Source organism: Pimephales promelas, chromosome 21, assembly GCF_988280905.1.
Source record: "Pimephales promelas chromosome 21, fPimPro1.hap1.1, whole genome shotgun sequence".
NCBI lineage: Eukaryota > Metazoa > Chordata > Actinopteri > Cypriniformes > Leuciscidae > Pimephales > Pimephales promelas.
Genome location: NC_142789.1, coordinates 10,474,409 through 10,489,713, shown reverse-complemented (window position 1 = coordinate 10,489,713; position 15,305 = coordinate 10,474,409). Strand labels below are relative to the sequence as shown.

Below are 15,305 nucleotides of genomic sequence, written 5' to 3'. Positions count from 1 at the left end.
CAGCAACAACAAATGAACACAAAATAAAGCCACTAATGGCCAAATAAAACTTTCCAATCCAGTCTTCATTTATCATAATAAAGTACATTTTTTCTATATGGCTTCCCTGTTAGATACATTTACACCAATGCCTTATATTTTTGTAATGTCTCACAAATGTAATTTAGTTGTCCGTATTTTAAAAATAGCCTATAATACATATTTAATGATCAAACAGCTGAAAATCTATAGATAAAGCAAATGATTGATTTGTTAAGGTAAGATCACTTCATTTTATTTTTAAAGTTACCAATTAGAATAGATTAAGAGAAATAGGCTAGTTGCTAAAAAAAAATACAAAAAAATAAAACTCAGGCTAGGGCCTATATGTGGTTAGACAGCTCAAGCCGATCTCACGACCAATCGTACGAATTCGAGGAATGATTAAAAAGTGGGTAATTCGTAAGAATTCTTACGACCTCACTCGTACGAATTAGTACGATTTTGCTAAATCGTACATATTTTACGAATTGGCCAATTCGTATGAATTCGTACGAATGACCTGACCCTTACCCCGCCCCTAAACCTAACCATCACGTGGGTTTAGACAAATCGTACGAATTCGTATGAGTGAGGTTGTACGAATTAGTACGAATTAGCCACTTTTTAATCATTCGTCGAATTCGTACGAATTGGCCGTGAGATAGCGTAGGACAGCTATAATTTAAATACGTTGTGCAAAAATAATTTAGCAATTAAAAAATGCATAAATAAGACAATGTACTACTTATCTTTAACAATATAGCTACCAAAGAGATTGTAAAATGCTTTAGTTCATCGGATCCTGCCTAATCATTCCCTGGTATTTTGTTTTCATACACTAGAGGGCGCTGTGAGCCACTGGATTCAGGAGCAGCGCTGATTCTCACAGCTCTCGCCGGGTGCAGTGGCGCGTGCCTGTAGTCCAAGCTACTGGGAGGCTGAGGCTGGTGGATCTCTTGAGCTCAGGGGTTCTGTACTGCAGTGGACTATGTCGATTGGGTGTCCGCGCTAAGTTCGGTATCGATATGGTGTTCCTGGGGGAGCCCGGGACCACCAGGTCGCCTAAGGAGGGGTGAACCGGCCCAGGTCGGAGACGAAGCAGGTCAAAATCCCTGTGGCGATCAGTAGTGGGATCGTGCCTGTGAATAGACACTGCAGTGCTGCCTGAGCGATACAGTGAGACCCATTCTTTTGTCTGAACAGTTATTCTGTGAAATCTAATAAATAACAGCAACAACAAATTAACATAAAATAAAGCCCTTAATGGCCAAATAAAACTGTCCAATCCAGTCTTCATTTATTATAATAAAGTACATTTTTTCTATATGGCTTCCCTGTTAGATACATTTACACCAATGCCTTATATTTTTTAATGTATCACAAATGTAGTTTAGATGTCCGTATTTTACTAATAGCCTATTAAAGATATTTAATGATCAAACTGCTGAAAATCTATATATAAAGCAAACGATTGATTTGTTAAACTAAGATCACTTTATTTAATTTTTAAAGTTACCAATTAGAATAGATTAAGATAAATATGCTAGTGGATAAAAAAAAAAAAAACTCAGGCTAGGGCCTACATGTGGTTAGATAGCTATAATTTAAATGTATTGTGCAAAAATAATTTAGCAATTAAAAAATGCATAAATAAGACAATGTACTACTTACCTTTAACAATATAGCTACCAAAGAGATTGTAAAATGCTTTAGTTCATCGGATCCTGCCTAATCATTCCCTGGTATTTTGTTTTCATACACTAGAGGGCGCTGTGAGCCACTGGATTCAGTAGCAGCGCTGATTCTCACAGCTCTCGCCGGGTGCAGTGGCGCGCGCCTGTAGTCCAAGCTACTGGGAGGCTGAGGCTGGTGGATTGCTTGAGCTCAGGGGTTCTGGACTGCAGTGGACTATGTCGATCGGGTGTCCGTGCTAAGTTCGGTATCGATATGGTGCTTCTGGGGGAGCCCGGGACCACCAGGTCGCCTAAGGAGGGGTGAACCGGCCCAGGTCGGAGACGAAGCAGGTCAAAGTCCCCGTGTCGATCAGTAGTGGGATCGCGCCTGTGAATAGACTCTGCAGTGCAGCCTGAGCGATACAGCGAGACTCGGTCTTTTGTGTGAACAGTTATTCTGTGGAATCTAATAAACAGCAGCAACAACAAATGAACACAAAATAAAGCCACTAATGGCCAAATAAAACTTTCCAATCCAGTCTTCATTTATCATAATAAAGTAAATTTTTTCTATATGGCTTCCCTGTTAGATACATTTACACCAATGCCTTATATTTTTGTAATGTCTCACAAATGTAATTTAGTTGTCCGTATTTTAAAAATAGCCTATAATACATATTTAATGATCAAATAGCTGAAAATCTATAGATAAAGCAAATGATTGATTTGTTAAGCTAAGATCACTTCTTTTTATTTTTAAAGTTACCAATTAGAATAGATTAAGAGAAATAGGCTAGTTGCTAAAAAAAAATACAAAAAAATAAAAACTCAGGCTAGGGCCTATATGTGGTTACACAGCTCAAGCCGATCTCACGACCAATCGTACGAATTCGAGGAAAGATTGAAAAGTGGGTAATTCGTAAGAATTCTTACGACCTCACTCGTACGAATTAGTATGATTTTGCTAAATCGTACATATTTTACGAATTGGCCAATTCGTATAAATTCGTACGAATGACCTGACCCTTACCCCGCCCCTAAACCTAACCATCACGTGGGTTTAGACAAATCGTACGAATTCGTATGAGTGAGGTTGTACGAATTAGTACGAATTAGCCACTTTTTAATCATTCGTCGAATTCGTACGAAATTGGTCGTGAGATAGCGTAGGACAGCTATAATTTAAATGCGTTGTGCAAAAATAATTTAGCAATTAAAAAATGCATAAATAAGACAATGTACTACTTATCTTTAACAATATAGCTACCAAAGAGATTGTAAAATGCTTTAGTTCATCGGATCCTGCCTAATCATTCCCTGGTATTTTGTTTTCATACACTAGAGGGCGCTGTGAGCCACTGGATTCAGGAGCAGCGCTGATTCTCACAGCTCTCGCCAGGTGCAGTGGCGCGTGCCTGTAGTCCAAGCTACTGGGAGGCTGAGGCTGGTGGATCTCTTGAGCTCAGGGGTTCTGTACTGCAGTGGACTATGTCGATTGGGTGTCCGCGCTAAGTTCGGTATCGATATGGTGTTCCTGGGGGAGCCCGGGACCACCAGGTCGCCTAAGGAGGGGTGAACCGGCCCAGGTCGGAGACGAAGCAGGTCAAAATCCCCGTGGCGATCAGTAGTGGGATCGTGCCTGTGAATAGACACTGCAGTGCTGCCTGAGCGATACAGTGAGACCCATTCTTTTGTCTGAACAGTTATTCTGTGAAATCTAATAAATAACAGCAACAACAAATTAACATAAAATAAAGCCCTTAATGGCCAAATAAAACTGTCCAATCCAGTCTTCATTTATTATAATAAAGTACATTTTTTCTATATGGCTTCCCTGTTAGATACATTTACACCAATGCCTTATATTTTTTAATGTATCACAAATGTAGTTTAGATGTCCGTATTTTACAAATAGCCTATTAAAGATATTTAATGATCAAACTGCTGAAAATCTATATATAAAGCAAACGATTGATTTGTTAAACTAAGATCACTTTATTTAATTTTTAAAGTTACCAATTAGAATAGATTAAGATAAATATGCTAGTGGATAAAAAAAAAAAAAAAAACTCAGGCTAGGGCCTACATGTGGTTAGATAGCTATAATTTAAATGTATTGTGCAAAAATAATTTAGCAATTAAAAAATGCATAAATAAGACAATGTACTACTTACCTTTAACAATATAGCTACCAAAGAGATTGTAAAATGCTTTAGTTCATCGGATCCTGCCTAATCATTCCCTGGTATTTTGTTTTCATACACTAGAGGGCGCTGTGAGCCACTGGATTCAGTAGCAGCGCTGATTCTCACAGCTCTTGCCGGGTGCAGTGGCGCGCGCCTGTAGTCCAAGCTACTGGGAGGCTGAGGCTGGTGGATTGCTTGAGCTCAGGGGTTCTGGACTGCAGTGGACTATGTCGATCGGGTGTCCGTGCTAAGTTCGGTATCGATATGGTGCTTCTGGGGGAGCCCGGGACCACCAGGTCGCCTAAGGAGGGGTGAACCGGCCCAGGTCGGAGACGAAGCAGGTCAAAGTCCCCGTGTCGATCAGTAGTGGGATCGCGCCTGTGAATAGACTCTGCAGTGCAGCCTGAGCGATACAGTGAGACCCATTCTTTTGTGTGAACAGTTATTCTGTGAAATCTAATAAATAACAGCAACAACAAATGAACATAAAATAAAGCCCTTAATGGCCAAATAAAACTGTCCAATCCAGTCTTCATTTATTATAATAAAGTACATTTTTTCTATATGGCTTCCCTGTTAGATACATTTACACCAATGCCTTATATTTTTTAATGTATCACAAATGTAGTTTAGATGTCCGTATTTTACAAATAGCCTATTAAAGATATTTAATGATCAAACTGCTGAAAATCTATATATAAAGCAAACGATTGATTTGTTAAACTAAGATCACTTTATTTAATTTTTAAAGTTACCAATTAGAATAGATTAAGATAAATATGCTAGTGGATAAAAAAAAAAAAACTCAGGCTAGGGCCTACATGTGGTTAGATAGCTATAATTTAAATGTATTGTGCAAAAATAATTTAGCAATTAAAAAATGCATAAATAAGACAATGTACTACTTACCTTTAACAATATAGCTACCAAAGAGATTGTAAAATGCTTTAGTTCATCGGATCCTGCCTAATCATTCCCTGGTATTTTGTTTTCATACACTAGAGGGCGCTGTGAGCCACTGGATTCAGTAGCAGCGCTGATTCTCACAGCTCTCGCCGGGTGCAGTGGCGCGTGCCTGTAGTCCAAGCTACTGGGAGGCTGAGGCTGGTGGATTGCTTGAGCTCAGGGGTTCTGGACTGCAGTGGACTATGTCGATCGGGTGTCCGTGCTAAGTTCGGTATCGATATGGTGCTTCTGGGGGAGCCCGGGACCACCAGGTCGCCTAAGGAGGGGTGAACCGGCCCAGGTCGGAGACGAAGCAGGTCAAAGTCCCCGTGTTGATCAGTAGTGGGATCGCGCCTGTGAATAGACTCTGCAGTGCAGCCTGAGCGATACAGCGAGACTCGGTCTTTTGTGTGAACAGTTATTCTGTGGAATCTAATAAACAGCAGCAACAACAAATGAACACAAAATAAAGCCACTAATGGCCAAATAAAACTTTCCAATCCAGTCTTCATTTATCATAATAAAGTAAATTTTTTCTATATGGCTTCCCTGTTAGATACATTTACACCAATGCCTTATATTTTTGTAATGTCTCACAAATGTAATTTAGTTGTCCGTATTTTAAAAATAGCCTATAATACATATTTAATGATCAAATAGCTGAAAATCTATAGATAAAGCAAATGATTGATTTGTTAAGGTAAGATCACTTCATTTTATTTTTAAAGTTACCAATTAGAATAGATTAAGAGAAATAGGCTAGTTGCTAAAAAAAAATACAAAAAAATAAAAACTCAGGCTAGGGCCTATATGTGGTTAGACAGCTCAAGCCGATCTCACGACCAATCGTACGAATTCGAGGAATGATTAAAAAGTGGGTAATTCGTAAGAATTCTTACGACCTCACTCGTACGAATTAGTACGATTTTGCTAAATCGTACATATTTTACGAATTGGCCAATTCGTATGAATTCGTACTAATGACCTGACCCTTACCCCGCCCCTAAACCTAACCATCACGTGGGTTTAGACAAATCGTACAAATTCGTATGAGTGAGGTTGTACGAATTAGTACGAATTAGCCACTTTTTAATCATTCGTCGAATTCGTACGAATTGGTCGTGAGATAGCGTAGGACAGCTATAATTTAAATGCGTTGTGCAAAAATAATTTAGCAATTAAAAAATGCATAAATAAGACAATGTACTACTTATCTTTAACAATATAGCTACCAAAGAGATTGTAAAATGCTTTAGTTCATCGGATCCTGCCTAATCATTCCCTGGTATTTTGTTTTCATACACTAGAGGGCGCTGTGAGCCACTGGATTCAGGAGCAGCGCTGATTCTCACAGCTCTCGCCAGGTGCAGTGGCGCGTGCCTGTAGTCCAAGCTACTGGGAGGCTGAGGCTGGTGGATCTCTTGAGCTCAGGGGTTCTGGACTGCAGTGGACTATGTCGATTGGGTGTCCGCGCTAAGTTCGGTATCGATATGGTGTTCCTGGGGGAGCCCGGGACCACCAGGTCGCCTAAGGAGGGGTGAACCGGCCCAGGTCGGAGATGAAGCAGGTCAAAATCCCCGTGGCGATCAGTAGTGGGATCGTGCCTGTGAATAGACACTGCAGTGCTGCCTGAGCGATACAGTGAGACCCATTCTTTTGTGTGAACAGTTATTCTGTGAAATCTAATAAATAACAGCAACAAATGAACATAAAATAAAGCCCTTAATGGCCAAATAAAACTGTCCAATCCAGTCTTCATTTATTATAATAAAGTACATTTTTTCTATATGGCTTCCCTGTTAGATACATTTACACCAATGCCTTATATTTTTTAATGTATCACAAATGTAGTTTAGATGTCCGTATTTTACAAATAGCCTATTAAAGAAATTTAATGATCAAACTGCTGAAAATCTATATATAAAGCAAACGATTGATTTGTTAAACTAAGATCACTTTATTTAATTTTTAAAGTTACCAATTAGAATAGATTAAGATAAATATGCTAGTGGATAAAAAAAAAAAAAACTCAGGCTAGGGCCTACATGTGGTTAGATAGCTATAATTTAAATGTATTGTGCAAAAATAATTTAGCAATTAAAAAATGCATAAATAAGACAATGTACTACTTACCTTTAACAATATAGCTACCAAAGAGATTGTAAAATGCTTTAGTTCATCGGATCCTGCCTAATCATTCCCTGGTATTTTGTTTTCATACACTAGAGGGCGCTGTGAGCCACTGGATTCAGTAGCAGCACTGATTCTCACAGCTCTCGCCGGGTGCAGTGGCGCGCGCCTGTAGTCCAAGCTACTGGGAGGCTGAGGCTGGTGGATTGCTTGAGCTCAGGGGTTCTGGACTGCAGTGGACTATGTCGATCGGGTGTCCGTGCTAAGTTCGGTATCGATATAGTGCTTCTGGGGGAGCCCGGGACCACCAGGTCGCCTAAGGAGGGGTGAACCGGCCCAGGTCGGAGACGAAGCAGGTCAAAGTCCCCGTGTCGATCAGTAGTGGGATCGCGCCTGTGAATAGACTCTGCAGTGCAGCCTGAGCGATACAGCGAGACTCGGTCTTTTGTGTGAACAGTTATTCCGTGGAATCTAATAAACAGCAGCAACAACAAATGAACACAAAATAAAGCCACTAATGGCCAAATAAAACTTTCCAATCCAGTCTTCATTTATCATAATAAAGTAATTTTTTTCTATATGGCTTCCCTGTTAGATACATTTACACCAATGCCTTATATTTTTGTAATGTCTCACAATTTAGTTGTCCGTATTTTAAAAATAGCCTATAATACATATTTAATGATCAAACAGCTGAAAATCTATAGATAAAGCAAATGATTGATTTGTTAAGGTAAGATCACTTCATTTTATTTTTAAAGTTACCAATTAGAATAGATTAAGAGAAATAGGCTAGTTGCTAAAAAAAAATACAAAAAAATAAAACTCAGGCTAGGGCCTATATGTGGTTAGACAGCTCAAGCCGATCTCACGACCAATCGTACGAATTCGAGGAATGATTAAAAAGTGGGTAATTCGTAAGAATTCTTACGACCTCACTCGTACGAATTAGTACGATTTTGCTAAATCGTACATATTTTACGAATTGGCCAATTCGTATGAATTCGTACGAATGACCTGACCCTTACCCCGCCCCTAAACCTAACCATCACGTGGGTTTAGACAAATCGTACGAATTCGTATGAGTGAGGTTGTACGAATTAGTACGAATTAGCCACTTTTTAATCATTCGTCGAATTCGTACGAATTGGCCGTGAGATAGCGTAGGACAGCTATAATTTAAATACGTTGTGCAAAAATAATTTAGCAATTAAAAAATGCATAAATAAGACAATGTACTACTTATCTTTAACAATATAGCTACCAAAGAGATTGTAAAATGCTTTAGTTCATCGGATCCTGCCTAATCATTCCCTGGTATTTTGTTTTCATACACTAGAGGGCGCTGTGAGCCACTGGATTCAGGAGCAGCGCTGATTCTCACAGCTCTCGCCAGGTGCAGTGGCGCGTGCCTGTAGTCCAAGCTACTGGGAGGCTGAGGCTGGTGGATCTCTTGAGCTCAGGGGTTCTGTACTGCAGTGGACTATGTCGATTGGGTGTCCGCGCTAAGTTCGGTATCGATATGGTGTTCCTGGGGGAGCCCGGGACCACCAGGTCGCCTAAGGAGGGGTGAACCGGCCCAGGTCGGAGACGAAGCAGGTCAAAATCCCCGTGGCGATCAGTAGTGGGATCGTGCCTGTGAATAGACACTGCAGTGCTGCCTGAGCGATACAGTGAGACCCATTCTTTTGTCTGAACAGTTATTCTGTGAAATCTAATAAATAACAGCAACAACAAATTAACATAAAATAAAGCCCTTAATGGCCAAATAAAACTGTCCAATCCAGTCTTCATTTATTATAATAAAGTACATTTTTTCTATATGGCTTCCCTGTTAGATACATTTACACCAATGCCTTATATTTTTTAATGTATCACAAATGTAGTTTAGATGTCCGTATTTTACAAATAGCCTATTAAAGATATTTAATGATCAAACTGCTGAAAATCTATATATAAAGCAAACAATTGATTTGTTAAACTAAGATCACTTTATTTAATTTTTAAAGTTACCAATTAGAATAGATTAAGATAAATATGCTAGTGGATAAAAAAAAAAAAACTCAGGCTAGGGCCTACATGTGGTTAGATAGCTATAATTTAAATGTATTGTGCAAAAATAATTTAGCAATTAAAAAATGCATAAATAAGACAATGTACTACTTACCTTTAACAATATAGCTACCAAAGAGATTGTAAAATGCTTTAGTTCATCGGATCCTGCCTAATCATTCCCTGGTATTTTGTTTTCATACACTAGAGGGCGCTGTGAGCCACTGGATTCAGTAGCAGCGCTGATTCTCACAGCTCTCGCCGGGTGCAGTGGCGCGCGCCTGTAGTCCAAGCTACTGGGAGGCTGAGGCTGGTGGATTGCTTGAGCTCAGGGGTTCTGGACTGCAGTGGACTATGTCGATCGGGTGTCCGTGCTAAGTTCGGTATCGATATGGTGCTTCTGGGGGAGCCCGGGACCACCAGGTCGCCTAAGGAGGGGTGAACCGGCCCAGGTCGGAGACGAAGCAGGTCAAAGTCCCCGTGTCGATCAGTAGTGGGATCGCGCCGGTGAATAGACTCTGCAGTGCAGCCTGAGCGATACAGTGAGACCCATTCTTTTGTGTGAACAGTTATTCTGTGAAATCTAATAAATAACAGCAACAACAAATGAACATAAAATAAAGCCCTTAATGGCCAAATAAAACTGTCCAATCCAGTCTTCATTTATTATAATAAAGTACATTTTTTCTATATGGCTTCCCTGTTAGATACATTTACACCAATGCCTTATATTTTTTAATGTATCACAAATGTAGTTTAGATGTCCGTATTTTACAAATAGCCTATTAAAGATATTTAATGATCAAACTGCTGAAAATCTATATATAAAGCAAACGATTGATTTGTTAAACTAAGATCACTTTATTTAATTTTTAAAGTTACCAATTAGAATAGATTAAGATAAATATGCTAGTGGATAATAATAAAAAAAAAAAAACTCAGGCTAGGGCCTACATGTGGTTAGATAGCTATAATCTAAATGTATTGTGCAAAAATAATTTAGCAATTAAAAAATGCATAAATAAGACAATGTACTACTTACCTTTAACAATATAGCTACCAAAGAGATTGTAAAATGCTTTAGTTCATCGGATCCTGCCTAATCATTCCCTGGTATTTTGTTTTCATACACTAGAGGGCGCTGTGAGCCACTGGATTCAGTAGCAGCGCTGATTCTCACAGCTCTTGCCGGGTGCAGTGGCGCGCGCCTGTAGTCCAAGCTACTGGGAGGTTGAGGGTGGTGGATTGCTTGAGCTCAGGTGTTCTGGACTGCAGTGGACTATGTCGATCGGGTGTCCGTGCTAAGTTCGGTATCGATATGGTGCTTCTGGGGGAGCCCGGGACCACCAGGTCGCCTAAGGAGGGGTGAACCGGCCCAGGTCGGAGACGAAGCAGGTCAAAGTCCCCGTGTCGATCAGTAGTGGGATCGCGCCTGTGAATAGACTCTGCAGTGCAGCCTGAGCGATACAGCGAGACTCGGTCTTTTGTGTGAACAGTTATTCTGTGGAATCTAATAAACAGCAGCAACAACAAATGAACACAAAATAAAGCCACTAATGGCCAAATAAAACTTTCCAATCCAGTCTTCATTTATCATAATAAAGTAAATTTTTTCTATATGGCTTCCCTGTTAGATACATTTACACCAATGCCTTATATTTTTGTAATGTCTCACAAATGTAATTTAGTTGTCCGTATTTTAAAAATAGCCTATAATACATATTTAATGATCAAATAGCTGAAAATCTATAGATAAAGCAAATGATTGATTTGTTAAGCTAAGATCACTTCTTTTTATTTTTAAAGTTACCAATTAGAATAGATTAAGAGAAATAGGCTAGTTGCTAAAAAAAAATACAAAAAAATAAAAACTCAGGCTAGGGCCTATATGTGGTTACACAGCTCAAGCCGATCTCACGACCAATCGTACGAATTCGAGGAATGATTAAAAAGTGGGTAATTCGTAAGAATTCTTACGACCTCACTCGTACGAATTAGTACGATTTTGCTAAATCGTACATATTTTACGAATTGGCCAATTCGTATAAATTCGTACGAATGACCTGACCCTTACCCCGCCCCTAAACCTAACCATCACGTGGGTTTAGACAAATCGTACGAATTCGTATGAGTGAGGTTGTACGAATTAGTACGAATTAGCCACTTTTTAATCATTCGTCGAATTCATACGAATTGGTCGTGAGATAGCGTAGGACAGCTATAATTTAAATGCGTTGTGCAAAAATAATTTAGCAATTAAAAAATGCATAAATAAGACAATGTACTACTTATCTTTAACAATATAGCTACAAAAGAGATTGTAAAATGCTTTAGTTCATCGGATCCTGCCTAATCATTCCCTGGTATTTTGTTTTCATACACTAGAGGGCGCTGTGAGCCACTGGATTCAGGAGCAGCGCTGATTCTCACAGCTCTTGCCGGGTGCAGTGGCGTGTGCCTGTAGTCCAAGCTACTGGGAGGCTGAGGCTGGTGGATCTCTTGAGCTCGGGGGTTCTGGACTGCAGTGGACTATGTCGATTGGGTGTCCGCGCTAAGTTCGGTATCGATATGGTGTTCCTGGGGGAGCCCGGGACCACCAGGTCGCCTAAGGAGGGGTGAACCGGCCCAGGTCGGAGACGAAGCAGGTCAAAGTCCCCGTGTCGATCAGTAGTGGGATCGTGCCTGGGAATAGACACTGCAGTGCTGCCTGAGCGATACAGTGAGACCCATTCTTTTGTGTGAACAGTTATTCTGTGAAATCTAATAAATAACAGCAACAACAAATGAACATAAAATAAAGCCCTTAATGGCCAAATAAAACTGTCCAATCCAGTCTTCATTTATTATAATAAAGTACATTTTTTCTATATGGCTTCCCTGTTAGATACATTTACACCAATGCCTTATATTTTTTAATGTATCACAAATGTAGTTTAGATGTCCGTATTTTACAAATAGCCTATTAAAGATATTTAATGATCAAACTGCTGAAAATCTATATATAAAGCAAACGATTGATTTGTTAAACTAAGATCACTTTATTTAATTTTTAAAGTTACCAATTAGAATAGATTAAGATAAATATGCTAGTGGATAAAAAAAAAAAAAACTCAGACTAGGGCCTACATGTGGTTAGATAGCTATAATCTAAATGTATTGTGCAAAAATAATTTAGCAATTAAAAATGCATAAATAAGACAATGTACTACTTATCTTTAACAATATAGCTACCAAAGAGATTGTAAAATGCTTTAGTTCATCGGATCCTGCCTAATCATTCCCTGGTATTTTGTTTTCATACACTAGAGGGCGCTGTGAGCCACTGGATTCAGTAGCAGCGCTGATTCTCACAGCTCTCGCCGGGTGCAGTGGCGCGCGCCTGTAGTCCAAGCTACTGGGAGGTTGAGGCTGTTGGATTGCTTGAGCTCAGGGGTTCTGGACTGCAGTGGACTATGTCGATCGGGTGTCCGTGCTAAGTTCGGTATCGATATGGTGCTTCTGGGGGAGCCCGGGACCACCAGGTCGCCTAAGGAGGGGTGAACCGGCCCAGGTCGGAGACGAAGCAGGTCAAAGTCCCCGTGTCGATCAGTAGTGGGATCGCGCCTGTGAATAGACTCTGCAGTGCAGCCTGAGCGATACAGCGAGACTCGGTCTTTTGTGTGAACAGTTATTCTGTGGAATCTAATAAACAGCAGCAACAACAAATGAACACAAAATAAAGCCACTAATGGCCAAATAAAACTTTCCAATCCAGTCTTCATTTATCATAATAAAGTAAATTTTTTCTATATGGCTTCCCTGTTAGATACATTTACACCAATGCCTTATATTTTTGTAATGTCTCACAAATGTAATTTAGTTGTCCGTATTTTAAAAATAGCCTATAATACATATTTAATGATCAAATAGCTGAAAATCTATAGATAAAGCAAATGATTGATTTGTTAAGCTAAGATCACTTCTTTTTATTTTTAAAGTTACCAATTAGAATAGATTAAGAGAAATAGGCTAGTTGCTAAAAAAAAATACAAAAAAATAAAAACTCAGGCTAGGGCCTATATGTGGTTACACAGCTCAAGCCGATCTCACGACCAATCGTACGAATTCGAGGAATGATTAAAAAGTGGGTAATTCGTAAGAATTCTTACGACCTCACTCGTACGAATTAGTACGATTTTGCTAAATCGTACATATTTTACGAATTGGCCAATTCGTATAAATTCGTACGAATGACCTGACCCTTACCCCGCCCCTAAACCTAACCATCACGTGGGTTTAGACAAATCGTACGAATTCGTATGAGTGAGGTTGTACGAATTAGTACGAATTAGCCACTTTTTAATCATTCGTCGAATTCATACGAATTGGTCGTGAGATAGCGTAGGACAGCTATAATTTAAATGCGTTGTGCAAAAATAATTTAGCAATTAAAAAATGCATAAATAAGACAATGTACTACTTATCTTTAACAATATAGCTACAAAAGAGATTGTAAAATGCTTTAGTTCATCGGATCCTGCCTAATCATTCCCTGGTATTTTGTTTTCATACACTAGAGGGCGCTGTGAGCCACTGGATTCAGGAGCATCGCTGATTCTCACAGCTCTTGCCGGGTGCAGTGGCGCGTGCCTGTAGTCCAAGCTACTGGGAGGCTGAGGCTGGTGGATCTCTTGAGCTCGGGGGTTCTGGACTGCAGTGGACTATGTCGATTGGGTGTCCGCGCTAAGTTCGGTATCGATATGGTGTTCCTGGGGGAGCCCGGGACCACCAGGTCGCCTAAGGAGGGGTGAACCGGCCCAGGTCGGAGACGAAGCAGGTCAAAGTCCCCGTGTCGATCAGTAGTGGGATCGTGCCTGGGAATAGACACTGCAGTGCTGCCTGAGCGATACAGTGAGACCCATTCTTTTGTGTGAACAGTTATTCTGTGAAATCTAATAAATAACAGCAACAACAAATTAACATAAAATAAAGCCCTTAATGGCCAAATAAAACTGTCCAATCCAGTCTTCATTTATTATAATAAAGTACATTTTTTCTATATGGCTTCCCTGTTAGATACATTTACACCAATGCCTTATATTTTTTAATGTATCACAAATGTAGTTTAGATGTCCGTATTTTACTAATAGCCTATTAAAGATATTTAATGATCAAACTGCTGAAAATCTATATATAAAGCAAACGATTGATTTGTTAAACTAAGATCACTTTATTTAATTTTTAAAGTTACCAATTAGAATAGATTAAGATAAATATGCTAGTGGATAAAAAAAAAAAAAACTCAGGCTAGGGCCTACATGTGGTTAGATAGCTATAATTTAAATGTATTGTGCAAAAATAATTTAGCAATTAAAAAATGCATAAATAAGACAATGTACTACTTACCTTTAACAATATAGCTACCAAAGAGATTGTAAAATGCTTTAGTTCATCGGATCCTGCCTAATCATTCCCTGGTATTTTGTTTTCATACACTAGAGGGCGCTGTGAGCCACTGGATTCAGTAGCAGCGCTGATTCTCACAGCTCTCGCCGGGTGCAGTGGCGCGTGCCTGTAGTCCAAGCTACTGGGAGGCTGAGGCTGGTGGATTGCTTGAGCTCAGGGGTTCTGGACTGCAGTGGACTATGTCGATCGGGTGTCCGTGCTAAGTTCGGTATCGATATGGTGCTTCTGGGGGAGCCCGGGACCACCAGGTCGCCTAAGGAGGGGTGAACCGGCCCAGGTCGGAGACGAAGCAGGTCAAAGTCCCCGTGTCGATCAGTAGGGGGATCGCGCCTGTGAATAGACTCTGCAGTGCAGCCTGAGCGATACAGCGAGACTCGGTCTTTTGTGTGAACAGTTATTCTGTGGAATCTAATAAACAGCAGCAACAACAAATGAACACAAAATAAAGCCACTAATGGCCAAATAAAACTTTCCAATCCAGTCTTCATTTATCATAATAAAGTAAATTTTTTCTATATGGCTTCCCTGTTAGATACATTTACACCAATGCCTTATATTTTTGTAATGTCTCACAAATGTAATTTAGTTGTCCGTATTTTAAAAATAGCCTATAATACATATTTAATGATCAAATAGCTGAAAATCTATAGATAAAGCAAATGATTGATTTGTTAAGCTAAGATCACTTCTTTTTATTTTTAAAGTTACCAATTAGAATAGATTAAGAGAAATAGGCTAGTTGCTAAAAAAAAATACAAAAAAATAAAAACTCAGGCTAGGGCCTATATGTGGTTACACAGCTCAAGCCGATCTCACGACCAATCGTACGAATTCGAGGAATGATTAAAAAGTG

At 39.6% G+C, this 15,305-nt stretch overlaps 14 non-coding genes across 14 annotated transcripts; all 14 read left to right on the top strand.

Moving 5' to 3' along the window:
* Window positions 1–915: 915 nt before the first annotated feature.
* Window positions 916–1,214, top strand: LOC148970164 (signal recognition particle RNA). The gene has a single exon (XR_016148916.1).
* Window positions 1,215–1,837: 623 nt separating this feature from the next.
* Window positions 1,838–2,136, top strand: LOC148970163 (signal recognition particle RNA). Its single transcript, XR_016149029.1, has one exon.
* Window positions 2,137–3,088: 952 nt separating this feature from the next.
* On the top strand, window positions 3,089–3,387 carry LOC148970162 (signal recognition particle RNA). The gene has a single exon (XR_016148925.1).
* A 626-nt stretch (window positions 3,388–4,013) lies between these two features.
* Window positions 4,014–4,312, top strand: LOC148970161 (signal recognition particle RNA). Its single transcript, XR_016148735.1, has one exon.
* A 622-nt stretch (window positions 4,313–4,934) lies between these two features.
* Window positions 4,935–5,233, top strand: LOC148970160 (signal recognition particle RNA). Its single transcript, XR_016148777.1, has one exon.
* Window positions 5,234–6,184: 951 nt separating this feature from the next.
* Window positions 6,185–6,483, top strand: LOC148970159 (signal recognition particle RNA). The gene has a single exon (XR_016148995.1).
* A 620-nt stretch (window positions 6,484–7,103) lies between these two features.
* Window positions 7,104–7,402, top strand: LOC148970158 (signal recognition particle RNA). The gene has a single exon (XR_016148799.1).
* Window positions 7,403–8,346: 944 nt separating this feature from the next.
* Window positions 8,347–8,645, top strand: LOC148970157 (signal recognition particle RNA). Its single transcript, XR_016148924.1, has one exon.
* A 622-nt stretch (window positions 8,646–9,267) lies between these two features.
* Window positions 9,268–9,566, top strand: LOC148970156 (signal recognition particle RNA). Its single transcript, XR_016148820.1, has one exon.
* A 628-nt stretch (window positions 9,567–10,194) lies between these two features.
* Window positions 10,195–10,493, top strand: LOC148970155 (signal recognition particle RNA). Its single transcript, XR_016148871.1, has one exon.
* A 951-nt stretch (window positions 10,494–11,444) lies between these two features.
* On the top strand, window positions 11,445–11,743 carry LOC148970154 (signal recognition particle RNA). Its single transcript, XR_016148847.1, has one exon.
* A 622-nt stretch (window positions 11,744–12,365) lies between these two features.
* Window positions 12,366–12,664, top strand: LOC148970153 (signal recognition particle RNA). The gene has a single exon (XR_016148790.1).
* Window positions 12,665–13,615: 951 nt separating this feature from the next.
* LOC148970152 (signal recognition particle RNA) lies at window positions 13,616–13,914 on the top strand. Its single transcript, XR_016148902.1, has one exon.
* A 623-nt stretch (window positions 13,915–14,537) lies between these two features.
* LOC148970151 (signal recognition particle RNA) lies at window positions 14,538–14,836 on the top strand. The gene has a single exon (XR_016148837.1).
* Window positions 14,837–15,305: the final 469 nt, after the last annotated feature.